The sequence below is a fragment of the Eriocheir sinensis genome, chromosome 30 (assembly GCF_024679095.1).
Source record: "Eriocheir sinensis breed Jianghai 21 chromosome 30, ASM2467909v1, whole genome shotgun sequence".
In the NCBI taxonomy this organism is placed as follows: Eukaryota; Metazoa; Arthropoda; class Malacostraca; order Decapoda; family Varunidae; genus Eriocheir; species Eriocheir sinensis.
In genome coordinates, this window is record NC_066538.1 from 1929926 (window position 1) to 1944925 (window position 15000).

The 15000-nt window shown below is 44.1% G+C and overlaps 1 protein-coding gene across 10 annotated transcripts in view; it reads left to right on the forward strand.

The window, feature by feature from the left end:
• Positions 1-15000, forward strand: part of LOC127005431 (muscleblind-like protein 2a) — a 229880-nt gene that overhangs the window by 44941 nt on the left and 169939 nt on the right. For 5 of the 10 annotated variants that reach the window (XM_050874269.1, XM_050874277.1, XM_050874278.1 and 2 more), the window contains exon 1: positions 12487-12650. The exons of 1 other annotated variant lie outside the window; for it this stretch is intronic. The gene's annotated coding sequence lies outside the window, so the exon portion shown is untranslated. Of the gene's footprint in view, positions 1-12119; positions 12449-12486; positions 12669-14418; positions 14670-15000 lie in introns of those variants that run through there. 4 more of the 10 variants (XM_050874272.1, XM_050874270.1, XM_050874273.1 and 1 more) reach the window with 4 other exon arrangements.

The following is a 15000-nucleotide window of genomic DNA, read 5'->3' on the forward strand; positions in this document are numbered from 1 at the left end:
CTTCTTCTTCTTCTTCTTCTTCTTCTAGTTCTTGGAAATCGCCACCATTTTTTCTATTCCTCTTTTCCTGTTATTTCCTTTCTTCATTTTCTTCGATTTATGTTTTTGTCTTCATTTTCATTCTTGTTCTCGCTTCTCTTCCCCTTTCTTCTTTATCCATATCCTCGTATTCTTCTCTTTTTCTGTCTCTCCTTCTTACTCTTTACTTTCTGTTTCTCATCTTTTCTCTTTGCTTTCTATCTCTCCTTTACTCTTTGCAATCTCTCTCTCTCATCCTTACTCTCTCTATCTCCTCAAAACTCTATCGTGTCAACCTCTATTTGAATTTCGCGGGGCCTTCGGGTATCAACATGGCGGTCTCTGATGAAGCTGGCTGCACTCTCCTCTCCTCAGGGTGTAAAATTATCCTACCTCTTTATTCCTCTCTCGTCAGCCTCGTGTGTACCCAACCTGAGCAAGATACCTGAGCGTTTCCTGGTCTGTCACTAATTATTTACCTGTGCCTCGTGTCCTCCTCCTCCTACCCTCTCTCCTCCTCTCTCATCTCTTTAGGTTGAGGGGAAAGTGTCTCGCCGGCTGTTCCAGATTTAGTCGCCTCTTAAAGACTTGAAGATGTGCTTAAAGAGACACAGTTTTAGAGCTCCTGAGATAGTCTTGGGGCTGTTGCTGGGGATGGATTTAAAGATGAAGTTTTGGGTGATCTGAAAATGTGGCTGACTGAGTGACTGACTGACTGGGTGACACTTTTTGAGGTCCTGATATAGTTTTGGTGATGTTGCTGGGGATGGATTTAAAAATGAGGTTTGGGGTGATCTTAAGAACTGACTGACTGACTGGGTGACACTTTTTGAGGTCCTGAGATAGTTTTGGTGATGTTGCTGGAAATGGTTTTAAAGATGCTGTTTTGGATCTGAAGAATTGACTGACTGGGTAACTGACTGACTGATTGGCTGACTGACTGACTGACTGACTGGCTGACTGACACTTTTTGAGGTCCTGAGATAGTTTTGGTGATGTTGCTGGAAGTGGGTTTAAAGATGCTGTTTTGGATCTGAAGAATTGACTGACTGGGTAACTAAATGTCTGATTGGCTGACTGACTGACTGATTGGGTGGCTGACTGACTAACTGACTGACATTTTTAGAGGTTTTCAGATAGTCTTGGTGATGTTGCTGAGGATGAATTTAAAGATGTTTTTGGGGAGGTTTAAAGAGCTGATCGACTGACTGACTGACTGACTGACTTATGATGCAATTACTGACGGACTGATTTTCTCGTTGACTGATTGACTGACTGGTTGGGTGAGTGACTGGCTGACTTGTTAACTTACTGACTGACTGACTGAATGGCTGACTTACTGCCCTACTAATCTACTGACTGACTTACTAACAATGGCTGACTGATTGACTTACTGACTGCCTTATCAACCAAATGGCAAACCTACTGACCTAAAAACTTACAGACTGACTTACCGACCGACTGACTGACTGCCTGCCTAACTGAATGGCAAACTTACAGACCGACTTACTGACTGCCTTACTTACTGAATGGCAAACTTACGGACCGACTTACCGACTGCCTTACTTACTGAATGGCAAACTTACAGACCGACTTACCGACTGCCTTACTTACTGAATGGCAAACTTACAGACCGACTTACCGACTGCCTTACTTACTGAATGGCAAACTTACAGACCGACTTACCGACTGCCTTACTTACTGAATGGCAAACTTACAGACCGACTTACCGACTGCCTTACTTACTGAATGGCAAACTTACAGACCGACTTACCGACTGCCTTACTTACTGAATGGCAAACTTACAGACCGACTTACCGACTGACTGACTGACTTACTAACCAACTCACACAGGTAGACAGACAGACAGACAGACAGCAAGCTCGAGACAGGTAAAGGGGAGGGGGGGAGGGGCGCCGGCAGGGTCCCACAATGCACCAGGTAACTTCCCTCGCGTTGATTAAGCCCCCCCCCAACACCTGTCCCTCCCCCCCTCCCCCGTCCTCCCCGCACCCCCCTTTACCCCGTGGGCGTGCGCTGAGGAGCATTTCCGCGTTACTCCACCCTGGGCTGTGGTGTTTCCTGGTGGCTGACTGACTGACTGACTGACTGACTGACTGGTTGACTGAGTGATGGACTGACCGACTGGGTGATTGACTGATTGGCTGACTGGGTGATTGATTGGCTGATTAAGTGACTGACTGAGTGATTGACTGATTGACTGACTGGGTGGGTGATTGACTGACTGACTGACTGGGTGTGTGACTGATTGACTGACAAGTTGGGTTAGTGATTGACCGATTGACTGACTAACTGATTGGGTGATAGATTGACTGGGTGTGTGACTGTGGTGTTTCCTAGTGGCTGACTGAATGACTGATTGACTGACTGACTGACTGACTGGATATGTGACTGATTGACTGACAAGTTGGGATAGTGATTGACTGATTGACTAACTGATTGGGTGATAGACTGACTGGGTGTGTGTCTATGGTGTTTCCTGGTGGCTGACTGACTGACTGACTGACTGACTGACTGGGTGACTAACTGACTGACTGGGTGATTGACTGACTGACTGACAAGTTGGGATAGTGATTGACTGATTGACTGATTAACTGATTGGGTGATTGACTGGGTTTGTGACTGATTGACTGATTAGTTTGGTTAGTGACTGACTGATTGACTTATTGACTGACTGAGTGATTGATTTATTGTTTGACTGATTAACTGACTGACTTCCTGGTTGACTGACTGATTCATTGACTATTTGACCGAGTTCATGGCTAACTCAATGACTGGTTGACTGACTGATTGACTGATTGACTGACTTACTGATTGAGTGAGTGACTGACTGACTAACTGATTATCTTCTTTTTCTTCCTTTTCTTCCTCCTCTTCCTCTTTTTATTTTTTTTCTTCCTTTTTTCCTCCTCTTTCTCTTCTCGTTCTTGTTATTTTTCTTCTTTTCTTCCTTTTCTTCCTCCTCTTCCTCTTCTTCTTTTTCTTCCTTTTTTCCTCCTCTTTCTCTTCTCGTTCTTGTTATTTTTCTTCTTTTTTTCTTTTTTTCTTCTCTTACAAGTATCATATTTTCCTATCAGATAATAGACACAAATATCCTCCTCCTCCTTCTCCTCCTCCTCCTCCTCCTCCTCTTCGCATGCAACGTCTCCTCTTCAGAAAGATTCCATGATTTAGTAACTATTGTATTCTCGGCTTTCCTCTTTTCCTCTTTTTTTCCTCCTCTTTATATCTTCCTGCAGTGTTTTCCCGCATAGCATTTTTCCTCTTCCTCTTCCTCCTCCTCCTCCTCCTCCTGATGGGCTTGTATTGTATTATCTTTTAGTTCTTTCCTTTTGTCCTCTTTTTCCTTATTTTCTTTCGTCTTTTTCCTTTTTTCTTCATCCTTTCTTTTTAATTTTTCTTCTTTAATATTTTCTTCGGCATTATTGATTTGTATTTGTATTTTTCTTTTTCTTATGTTTTTTTTCTTTGTTTTTCCTGTTTTCCTATTTTTTTCCCTTTTTTCTTTCCTCTTTTTTTCCTTCACTTTATTTCGTCATTTTATATTTTTTTCATTTTTTCTAATTTTCTTTTTTTCTGTTTTCCTGTTTTTTTCCTGTTCCTCGCCTTTTTCTTTTTTATTCGTTTTTCTTCTTCATTTCCTTCTTTCGTATTTTTTCTTCTCCTTTTCGCGTATCTCTCATTCTCTTTCTTTTTTCCCATTTCCTTCTTTTACTCTTTTTCTCTTCTCTTTCCTCCGTTCTTTGCTTTTTTTTTTTCTCTGCTGTGTTGACTTTTTCCTTTTTTTATTTCTTTTTCTTCTTCATTTCCTCCTCTCGTGTTTTTTCTTCCATTTCTTCTTCTTCCTATCTACCTTTTTTTTATTTCTCTTGTTTCCTATTTATTTTATTTGTTTTTTCTATTCTCTCTATTTTACTATATTTCATCCGTATCCTTCAATTCCTCCTTTCCTTCTTTTCTTCCTTCCTTCCTTCCTTTCTTCCTCTTTTTCTTCATCATTTAATTTATTTCTTGTTTTCCTCCTCACTACATTTCTTCACCTTGTCCTTCCTTCCTTCCTTCCTTCCTTCTTTCCCTCCTTCCTTCCCTCTTAGTTTAACCCCGTGTCCATTCCTTCTTATTAACCTTTCGCTGTCCTTTCCTCCTCCTCCTCCTCCTCCTCCTCTCTCCTCCTCCTCCTCCTCCTCTTCCTCCTCTATTTTTCCTCTTCCTTGCTCTCTCCTACATACTTCACTCCGCCTCCCTCCCTCCCTCCCTACATACCCTCCTTCTCTCTCTCTCTCTCTCTCTCTCTCTCTCTCTCTCACCCATAAAGTCTTCATGCTGTCCCTTTTGGGCTTGTGTGAAGAGAGAGAGAGAGAGAGAGAGAGAGAGAGAGAGAGAGAGAGAGAGAGAGAGAGAGAGAGAGAGAGAGAGAGAGAGAGAGAGAGAGAGAGAAATATTACCTTCACGCGACTTAACTTATGATACAGAAATTATTGGTTACTGTTTCCGAATACCTCAGGAAATTGTTCACCCTCCTCCTCTTCCTCCTCCTCCTCCTCCTCCTCCTCCTCCTCTTCTTTTTCTATATCATATTATTTTTCTATATTATTTTGTCTTCTTTTTTCTAATTCTTCTTCTGTCTCTTCCTCCTCCTCCTCCTCCTCCTCCTCCTCCTCGTCTTCTTTTTCTATATCATATCATTTTTGTATATTATTTTGTCTTCTTTTTTCTAATTCTTCTTCTGTCTCTTCCTCCCCCTCCTCCACCTCTTCTTCTTATTTCTTTTATTTATGTTTTTCTCTGTTTTTTTTTCTCTCCTTTTCCATTATCTCTATCTCCTTCTCCTCTTCCTCCTTTTTCTTATTCCTCATTCATCTCGTCCTCCTCCTCCTTTTCTTCTTCCTCCTCCTCCTCCTCCTCCTCCTCCTCCTCCTCCTCCTCCTCCTCCTCCAGCATCATGTAATGTCATTGTATTTTTCCTTTAGAGACAATTTTATTTTCGTTCTTGTATAGTTGCTGTGGTCTCTCTCTCTCTCTCTCTCTCTCTCTCTCTCTCTCTCTCTCTCTCTCTCTCTCTCTCTCTCTCTCTTGTTGTTGTTGTTGTTGTTGTTGTTGTTGTTGTTATTGATTATTATTATTGAAAGAGGAAGAGATAAAAATCAAAGAAAGAAATTAACAAAAAATGAAGAAAAAAAACAAAAAAAAAGGAAATAAAATAAAAATGAAGAAAAAAAGTTAAAAAAAAAATGAAAATTGAAAACTCAGCACAAAAAGCATAGAGGAGGAGTTGGAGGAAGAGGAAGAGGAAGAGGAGACGATTAAAGATGAAGAAGAGGAGTAATAAAGAAGAGGAAAGAAGATGATGTGGAAGAAGAGGGTAACCAAAGGAAAATTATAAGGAGGAGGAAGAGGAGGAAGAAGAAGAAGAAGAGGAGGAGGAGGAGAAGGAAAGGACGAATAAGAAATAGGAAAAAGGAAGAGGAAAAAGAGGAAAAGGAGGCATTGATAAAGGAAGAAAAACGGAGAAAGATAAATAGAAGGAAGAAGAAAAAGAAGAAGGAGAAGAAAAACGAAGACAAAATAAAACAGGAATGGAAAATAATATAGAAACGAAGGAGAAGGAGGAGGAGGAGGAGGAGGAGGAGGAAGAAGATAAATACCTCAAATGATAAAGAAGGAGGAGGTGAAGGAAAGAAAGGAGGAGGAGGAGCATTGGACAAAGGAGAAATAGGAGGAATAATAGAGGAGGAGGAGGAGGAGGAGGAGGAGGAGGAGGAGGAGGACTGGCGCCTCACCACTCTTCGGAAGACCAGAAACTCCCATAACCTCGTCTGTTCCTTCCTAGGTGGCGCCACTCTCCTCCTCCTCCTCCTCCTCCTCCTCCTCCTCCTACTCCTCCTCCTCCTGTTTTAATCCTGGTCCTAATCGGAGGTCCATTTCCACTCGCCTCACAATTTTACTCCTCCTCCTCCTCCACCCCCTCCTCCTCCTCCTCCTCCTCCTCCTCCTCCCTAACAAGGTCAGCCTGCCCTCTGCTCCTCCATTTCACGGCAAGCGGGTCACAGATTCCTTAGGTCACTCGAAAGAGGGGAGGAGGGGGGGAAAGGGGAGGAGGGATGGAAGGGGAAGAGAGAGGGGAGGTAGGGGTGAGATGGGAAGAGAGAGTTAAGGTTGGGGAGGGGTAAGGAGGGGAGGGGAAGAGGGAAGGGTTGAGGAGAGGAGGGAAGGGGAAGAGGGAAGGATTGAGGAGGGGAGAGGAAAGAGGGGAAGAAGGAAGAGAAGGTGATAGGTGGGGAGGAAGAGGAAGAGAGTGAGGGGAGAAGGAAAGAAGGAAGGTGAGGGGAAACGAGGGGAGGAAAAGGAACAGGAAAGGAAGGAAGGATGAGGGGAGGAGAAAAAGTGCAGGAAAAGGTGAAAGGAGAAGAGGGGAGGAAAGGGAGGGAAAGGAAGAAGAAGAGTGAAGGGAGAATGAGGGAAGAGAGGAAAGGGTGAGAGGGAGTGAGGGGAGGAAAGGGAGGGAAAGGAAGAAGAAGAGTGAGGGGAGAATGAGGGGGAGACAGGAAGATAGAGGGGAGAAAGGGGAGATTGACTTAGAGGGGGGGAGAGGGGTTCAGGGAGATAAGTAAGTGGGGAGAAGGGGAGGAAGGAAAGGGAGGTTAACAGGAGAATGTAAAACGAAGGAAAGGGGAGAGAGGGAGAAGATGGGGTGAGGGGAGGAAAGGGAGGAGTCTGAAAAGGGGTAATTGAGGGGAGAGAGGAGGAAAGGGGAGAAAGGGAGAAGCTGGGGTGAGGGGAGATAAGGGAGGAGTCTGAAGAGGGGTAAATGAGGGAGAGAAAGGGAAGAAAGTGGGGAGAAAGGAAGGAGGAAGGGAGAGAAAGTGGGGAGAGAGGGGAGAGAAAAGGGAGGAAAGGAAAGAGAGGAAGGAAGAAGGATTTGAGTAAGGGAAGGAAGGGGAGGAAAGAAGTGGGGAGAGAGGTGAGGGAATGGGAGAAAAGAGGGAGGTTAAAAGGCAAAAAGGGAGAGAAAAGGGAGGAGGGGAGAAGGGGAGGTAAAATTTTAAGTGTATATATATAAGTTACTTTTTGCTAGATTATTATTATTATATTTACTTTCTCTCTCTCTCTCTCTCTCTCTCTCTCTCTCTCTCTGATCAATGAATATAGTTTGGGAGTCCGCACATCGTACCCAGAACCCTCCCCTCCCCTCCCCTCCCCTCCCCTCCCCTCCCCTCCCTTCCCCTCCTCTCCTCTCCCCTTCCCTTCCCTTCCCTTCCCCTTACCTTCTTTTTCTTTTGATAGGGCTAAATCCGTATTCCTGTGGGGATTGAGGGAAGAGGGAGGAAGGGAAGGGAAGGAAGAGGAGGGGGAGGAGGAGGAGGGAAGGGGAGGAGGGAAGAAGAGGGGGGGAGGGAGAGAGAGAGTTATCAAAGTGGGAGATAGAGAGTTGAGTGATGTGGAGGAGGAGGAGGAGGAGGAAGGAAGGAAGGAAGGAGGAAGGAAAGAAGGAAGGAAGGAAGGAAATGAGGAAGAAAAAAAGAAATAAAAAAGAAGAAAAGTAAAAAAAGAAAAGAGGGAAAGATTAATGGAAGAAATAAAGAAAAGAAAAATGAGTTCAAGACAGCAAGAGAAATAGAAGGGAAGAAGAAGAGCAAACAGTAAAGGAAAATTAATAAGGAAAATAAGGAAGGAAGCGAAGGAAAAAGAAAGAAGGAAGAAGATGAACGGAGAAGAGAAAGAAGAGACTAAAGAAGGAAGAAGATGAAGGGAAAAAGAAAGGGATGAAAAGCAAAAGAAGATAAAGAGAAGGAAGAAGAAGAGAGAAAAAGAAAGAAAGTGATGAAAGAAGAAACTAAAGAAGAAGAAAAAGGAAGAAAGAAGGAAGAAGATGATGGAAAAGAGAAAGAAAGGAATGAAAAGAGGAAAATGAAAGAAGAAGATGAGAGAAAGAGAAAGAAAGGGGTGAAAAGGAGGCAAAAGAAGGAAAAAAGAAGGGAGATGAGGGAGAAGATAAAGAAAGGAAGGAAAAGAGACAAATGAAGGAAAAGAAGAAGGAAAAAGATGAGGGAAAAGAGAAGGAAAGGGACGAAAAGACGCAAAAAATTAAACATCCGATTCCAAAGCATACATCGGGCCCAGCATATTGGCTAAAATTTATCGGGTTTTATCGGAAAAGGGTCCAGTCCCCCCTCTACACACACACACACACACACACACACACACACACACACACACACACACACACACATGCCAACACCAGGGCCTTTGCAGAAGCTTTCACGCTCTTCCTTTAGTCTCCCCTCAAAAGCACACCAAGCGAGCCTCACAATATGGCCGCTCTTACTTATTCAGCCAGTCAGGTTTTTATATTTATTTCGTCATTATTCAGTTATTTCTTATCGGATTCCTACCAAATTTTTATCAGATGGAGATACTGACTTAACGATGTTCCCACGTGAATTTGGTAATGATATATGGGTTCGTTTTGGAGATATCTTGAAAATAGTGAGTTAAACAGACAGACAGACGATTAACAAAGAAAACATTATCGACGAGTATGAGGGAAAAGGAAAGAAGAGAAGGGAGAATGAAGAGATAAAGATGAAAAAGAGAGAGGGAGGAGAGAGAGGGTGAAGAGAAGGATGAATAATGAAGAGAAAGTGGAGGAAAAAGAAGAAAGAGGAGTAATGGAGCTGGAAGTCAAGAAGGAAAAGAGTACGAAGAAAAGATGAGAAAAGGAGGAAAAGGAACTGGAAGAGGAGGGGGATAAGGGAAGAGGAGGAGGAAGGGAGGAAGGAAGGAAGGAAGGGCAAAGTTGTAGGAGAGGTTTTTAAACTTATGACAAACTTGTGTGAAAGTTTAAAATCTGACCATTATCTGCATTTGGTTACGCATGTAGTGGTAGTAGTAGTAGTAGTAGTAGTAGTAGTAGTGGTTGTGGTAGTAGTTGTAGTAATAGTAGTAGGGGGAGGAGGAGGAGGAGGAGGAGGAGGAAGGAAGTAGGGAAGGAAAGGAAAAGGGGAAGGAATAAAGGAAGGAAAGAAAGACTAAGAAAGAAAGAGAGGAAGGAAGGAAGGAAGAAATAATGGAAGAAATAAAGAAAGAAGAAATAAACAAAAGGAAGGAAAGGAAAAAAAAGAAAGCAAAAAAGGAAATTAAGGAAAAGTAGCAGTAGTAGTAGTAGTAGTAGTAGTAGTAGTTGTAGTAGTAGTAGTAGTAGCAGTAGTAGTAGTAGTAGTAGTAGTAGTAGTAGTAGTAGTAGTAGTAGCAGTAGTTGTAGTAGTAGTAGTAGTAGTTGTAGTAGTGATATTGCCGAAAGTGATGACAAAAGTGATGAGAGAGAGAGAGAGTAATTTGACAGTTTCTTTACAACATTATCGAGGTCTGGGTGGCAGCATTCCGATAGCCGCTAATTAACCTGCTCGCTTTACCTGCTTACTCACGGCAGAGGTTGTTGTTTTTGTTGTTTGTCATTGTTATTATTATTATTATTATTATTATTATTATTATTATTATTATTATTATTATTGCTGTAATTTATTTTTCTATTGTTTTTTGTATTAATGTGCTTCATATTCTTATTATTGTTTTTGTTCTTACTTTTACTACTACTACTACTACTACTACTACTACTACTACTACTACTACTACTACTACTACTACTACTACTACTACTACCACTACTACTACTACTACTACCACTACTACTACTACTACTACTACTACTACTACTACTACTACTACTACTACTACTACTACTACTACTACTACCGTTCAGATATACGACGTCTTAGTACATAAAAAAATAATAATAATGATAATAATAATAATAATAATAATAATAATAATAATAATAATAATAATAATAACCGAATTATTTATTGATGTCCAGAGTCAGTAGGTGCGAATGTATCATAAATTCTCTCTCTCTCTCTCTCTCTCTCTCTCTCTCTCTCTCATGGCATTAAAGACGAAACAACACGCAGGTTTTCCAAATATAGCAAAGTGACAAGGTCTTTCAACACCACCTCCACCACCACCACCACCACTTACAACACCAATAATAACAGCAACAACTATAACACCACCACTAACACTATCACCAATAACACCACCACTATCAACATCATCACCACCATAACCACCACACAAAATAAATAAATAAATAAGTAAAAAGATTAATATAAAAAATCTCCCTCAAGACCAAATTTTCCTTGATATCTTTTTCCATCATCAATACTTTTCTTCTTCGTCAGTATTTTCCTGGTTTCTTGTATGCGTCAGTAGTAGTGGTAGTAGTAGTAACAGTAGTAGTAGTAGTAGTAGTGATTGTAGTAGTAGTAGTAGTAGCAGTAGTAGAAGTAGTAATAGTAGTTGTTGTTGTAGTAGTAGTAGACAGTAGTAGTAGTAGTGAAATAACCATAAAAATACAGAAATCAACATCGTTATTATTATTATTATTTTCCCTTAAGTCAATACAATTATAATTCTTGCAGTATAAACAAGTCTTTGCAGCATATGTCAACGCACGCCTTCAGTTAGTCAGTCGGTCAATCAGTCAATCAATCAGTCAGGAATGAGTGTATGATTCAGACAGTATGTTAGTTGATCGATCATGCTGTATTAATAAGTGTGTGTGTGTGTGTGTGTGTGTGTGTGTGTGTGTACCCTTTTACACCTTACCTGATTTTACATATAGATATAGTTGTTTTTAATTACATATATTCACCCAGAGAGAGAGAGAGAGAGAGAGAGAGAGAGAGAGAGAGTAATGCATGATAAGACAGATAAAAACTAAGCACGAGGAGGAAGAGGAGGAGGAGGAGGAGGAGGAGATGATGATGCTGGTGATGGTGGTGATTATGAAGAATATGATAATGATAGGGATAACACACACACACACACACACACACACACACACACTGACACACACGCACGCACACACACACACACGCACGCACACACACACACGCACACACAGTAGAACATAATGAATTCCTCAATACTCCTCATCAATATAATCCATACACTGATGAGAGGCGGTGCTGATAGTGGTGATGATAGTGTTGGTGGTGGTGGTGGTGGTGGTGATGAAAGTGAGTGTTTGAAGGTGTATGGCTGCATTGATTATAAGGATGAGCATGGGGAAGCAGATGTGGTGATGGAGGTGGTGGTGGTGGTGAGGGTTGCACTTCCATAATCTCGGCGGTGGTGGTGGTGACACGTGCAAGGGTGATAGTGGTGGTGGTGGTGGTGGTGGAGGTCGTTATGGTGGTGGTGGTGAGTGGAGGTGGTTTTGGTGGTGGTGGTGGTGATGACAAACGAAACTGGTGGTGGTGGAGGTTGTTATGGTGGTTGTGAGTGGAGGTGGTTTTGGTGGTGGTGATGACAGACGAAACGGGTGGTGGTGGAGGTCGTTATGGTGGTGGTGATGCTTCAGGTGGTGGTGAGTGGAGGTGGTTCTGGTGGTGGTGGTGGTTTTCTGGCAGTACCCTTGAGCGCAGGCATTTGTGTACCATATGGTAGGCGAAGGAAGGGAGGGAGGGAGGCAAGCAGGAGGGAGGAAGGGGTGGAAGAGTGGGGGTGGAGGAGTGGTGGGTGGAGTCAAAGGCTTCAATGTCCACCCTCCTCCACCTTCCTACTCTACAGGGGACATCTCCGCGTGCCTTCCCTCCCTGTCTCCCTCATGTCGCCACTCTGGTAAGCACACGCACTCCCTGCCCTCCCTGTGAGTGTGTGCGTTCGTGTGTGTGGTGATGGTGCAGCGCCGTGAGGGGTGGAGGTGAGGGGGGGAGAGGGGGGTAGGGGATACAGGTGTGCTAGGTGGTGGTGAGGAGGGTGTGCGACGCAGGTGTGGTGGTGGTGATGGTGAAGGGGCTGGCTGGCTGGCTGGCTGGGAGACGAGGAACTGCTGGGAGGGACTGGCTGGCTGGCTGGCTGAGAGGGAGAGAGAGAGAGAGGGAGGGAGAGTGGTAGCGTGGAGGCCTGATAGGGTATCGTAGCCCCCACAATCTCCCTGATAACGCATTGTCGGTGTGTCTGAGGGAGGTGCTGGGGGGCCGGGGACAGCTGTAGGGCTTCACCACCGCCATCACCAGCTCGTCTCGCTCCCTTCTGTCCCCCATGCATGCGGTTTTTGTGTCTGCAGTGACGGGGCCAAATCAATCTTGCTTGCACGCGCACCATGCCGCCCTATGAGTCACCTTGAAAGCAGTGCTCGCTAAAATAAAGCCCGACCAACACCCGCCGCCATGAGGTAACAAGGCTGGGAGCTGCTGGACGGGAGAGCAAGGGACCCAGCAAGAGCGAGGAGGGGCAGAGGGAGAGGCGATTTTACCATATGCCACAGTTCCTACCACACTGCCCTGCCTTCCTGTTTCACCTCGGCGCCGGGACATGATTTACAGCCTGCAGTCGATGGTCTAGGGTGCGTAGCGGTGGTGTAGTCAGGGAATAGGATAGAGCAGGGCGAAGTGGGCGGTGGCTTGCGAATTATGGCAACTGACTCGGGGCGGCGGCAAGTTGGGGCGTTGGGGGGAGATCCAAGTGGCCCTCAGTCTATGCTGGGACGCACGGGGAAGCTGTACGTTGCTGGCGCCTCTCTCTCCCGCGATTGCCTAGCTTCTGAGGTGTGTAGACGTGACGGGGTATGTGTTCACCCCTACCGGTGTGTGTGTGTGGCTGGGCCCGACGGGGAACCAAGAGTCGGGAAAGGACTGAAGAGTTTGCGAGGTTACGAGACACCAGGTGGTTGGGTTGGTTGGCTATACTGGCTGTGATGGTGGTGGTGGGGAGTCCGCCGCACCACCACCACCACCACCACTACTACTACCTCCACCACCACCACCACCACCTAGTTGACCGGCACTGCCAACTCCACGGGACCAGAACGTGTTGCCATGGGAAGAAAGATGGTGGTGTGATGTGGTGTTTCCAAATTGTGGTGGTGATGTAGTGGTGGGTATGGGTGTTGGGATGGTGGTTGCTGGTGGTGGTGGTGGTGGTGGTTTTGGTGTGGTATGGTGGTGGTGGTTGAAGATCGCAGCAGCAGTGGTGGTATTGATGGCGCTGGTGGTGGTGATGAAGTAGTGGTGTTAGTATGGTGGTGATGAGGTGTGGTGTCATGTGGTGTTGCTACTAGTCCAGACATGCACATCACCACCACCACCACCACCGCCGCCGCCGCCATCGTCCTCATCACCACGAGTAAAATATATCACCACCTTCAACACCGCGACCCCCTGGTGACCTAACATACTGCGTGGTGGTGGCGGTGACGGGTGCGGCGGTGATGTGGTGGTGGTGATGGTGGTGGAGGCGGCGGCGGCGGCGGCGGGGACAGCGAGGGCAGCACAGTCCGTCTCTCTCTCTCTCTCTCTCTCTCTCTCTCTCTCTCTCTTGCTGGTCTCCCATATTGCATCAAATCTTGTCTTTCTCACCATCTCTCTTCCCCCATTCTCTCTCTCTCTCTCTCTCTCTCTCTCGGAAAAGGGTGTGTGCTGCGCCCGCGTGTCTGAGTGTGTGTGTGTGTGTGAGAGAGAGAGAGAGAGAGAGAGAGAGATTCAGTGGCGTTCAAGCAATATTAAAAGCAAGAAGGGAAATGCAAATATAAAAGAAATAATCGCCCTTCGTAAGCATTATAAATATAGTAAATGAGAGAGAGAGAGAGAGAGAGAGAGAGAGAGAGAGACTTGCTTTACCTACCATATGTTTCGAAAGCGGACAAAGAATAGTTAACAATTTTCCTAGTATTGAATTTCGTTAGTTACCGAGAAAAAAATCTATGTAAAGAAAGATACCGGTATATTAATGGGGAAGCCGTGTTATAAGAGAACGTATATACAATTATCAATATATAGAGAATAATGATGTTTTTAATTACTCTTTAAAAAATGATATCGCCTATACGTTAACTCGGCTATCATTTATTAGTAGTAGTTTTATTAGTCTTATTTCGTAGTGGTGTATAGAAGTGTGATGTTGAATTAGTCACCCATAAGCTATTTTACACCTATATATTCTTCCTTCGTGTTTTCCTTCCTTTCAATAAATAAAATAAACGTGAAAAGAAATAAACAAAAGAAATGAAAAGAAAAGAAAAGAAAAGGCAAGCTAATCGATCTACCTAACCTTACCTTACCAACCTAACCTAACCTAACCGATTCTACCTTCCAAAATTAATCTACCAACCTAACCAGATCTACCTTCCTAACTAACCTACCTACCTAACTTAACCAACCTATCCTTACCAACCTAACCTAACCAAATCTACCTTCCTAACCTTACCTACCTAACCTAACCAAATCTACTTATCTACCTAACTACACACCTAACCTAACCAAATCTACCTAACTCCCTAACGGTCCTAACCTAACCTATCCATTCTACCAGCGTCTTATAAACAAAGTGAAACAAAAGAAGCCTCGAGGAAAAAAAAACGCGGTGGTGGTGGTGGTGGTGAAGGTGGTGATGAAGGTGGTGACGGTGGTGTTGCAAGGACAGAAGCGCTCACACACCGCCGCAGGGACAGACAGACAGACAGACAGAGAGGGAGAGTCTGATAACCCTGCCCCCCTCCCTCCCTCCCCCTCGGCCGGTGTCCCAGTCAGCCAGTCAGTCAGTCAGTCAGTCAGTCAACGGTTCAGTCAGTCAGTCATTTGTGTTACTTTGCTTTATGCTGTATTGCTGCCTCTGTAATGTCCAGTTAGGTTTTTCTTTTTCTCCTTTTCTTTCTTCTCTTCTTTTTTCATCTTTTCTAAGTGTTTTCTTCTCTTTTCCCTTTTGTTTTTCAACTTTTCTTCGTGTTTTTCTTTTCTTTTGCCTTCTCTACCGTCTCTCTTGTCTTCTTTTCTGTTTTTCTTTTTCATCTTTTCTTAATGTTTTTCTTTATTTTCTGTCTTGTTTTTCTTTTCTCCTCTTTTTCATCTTCTCAATGTTTTTCTTTTCTTTTTCCATCCCTACCTTTTCTCTTGTCTTCTC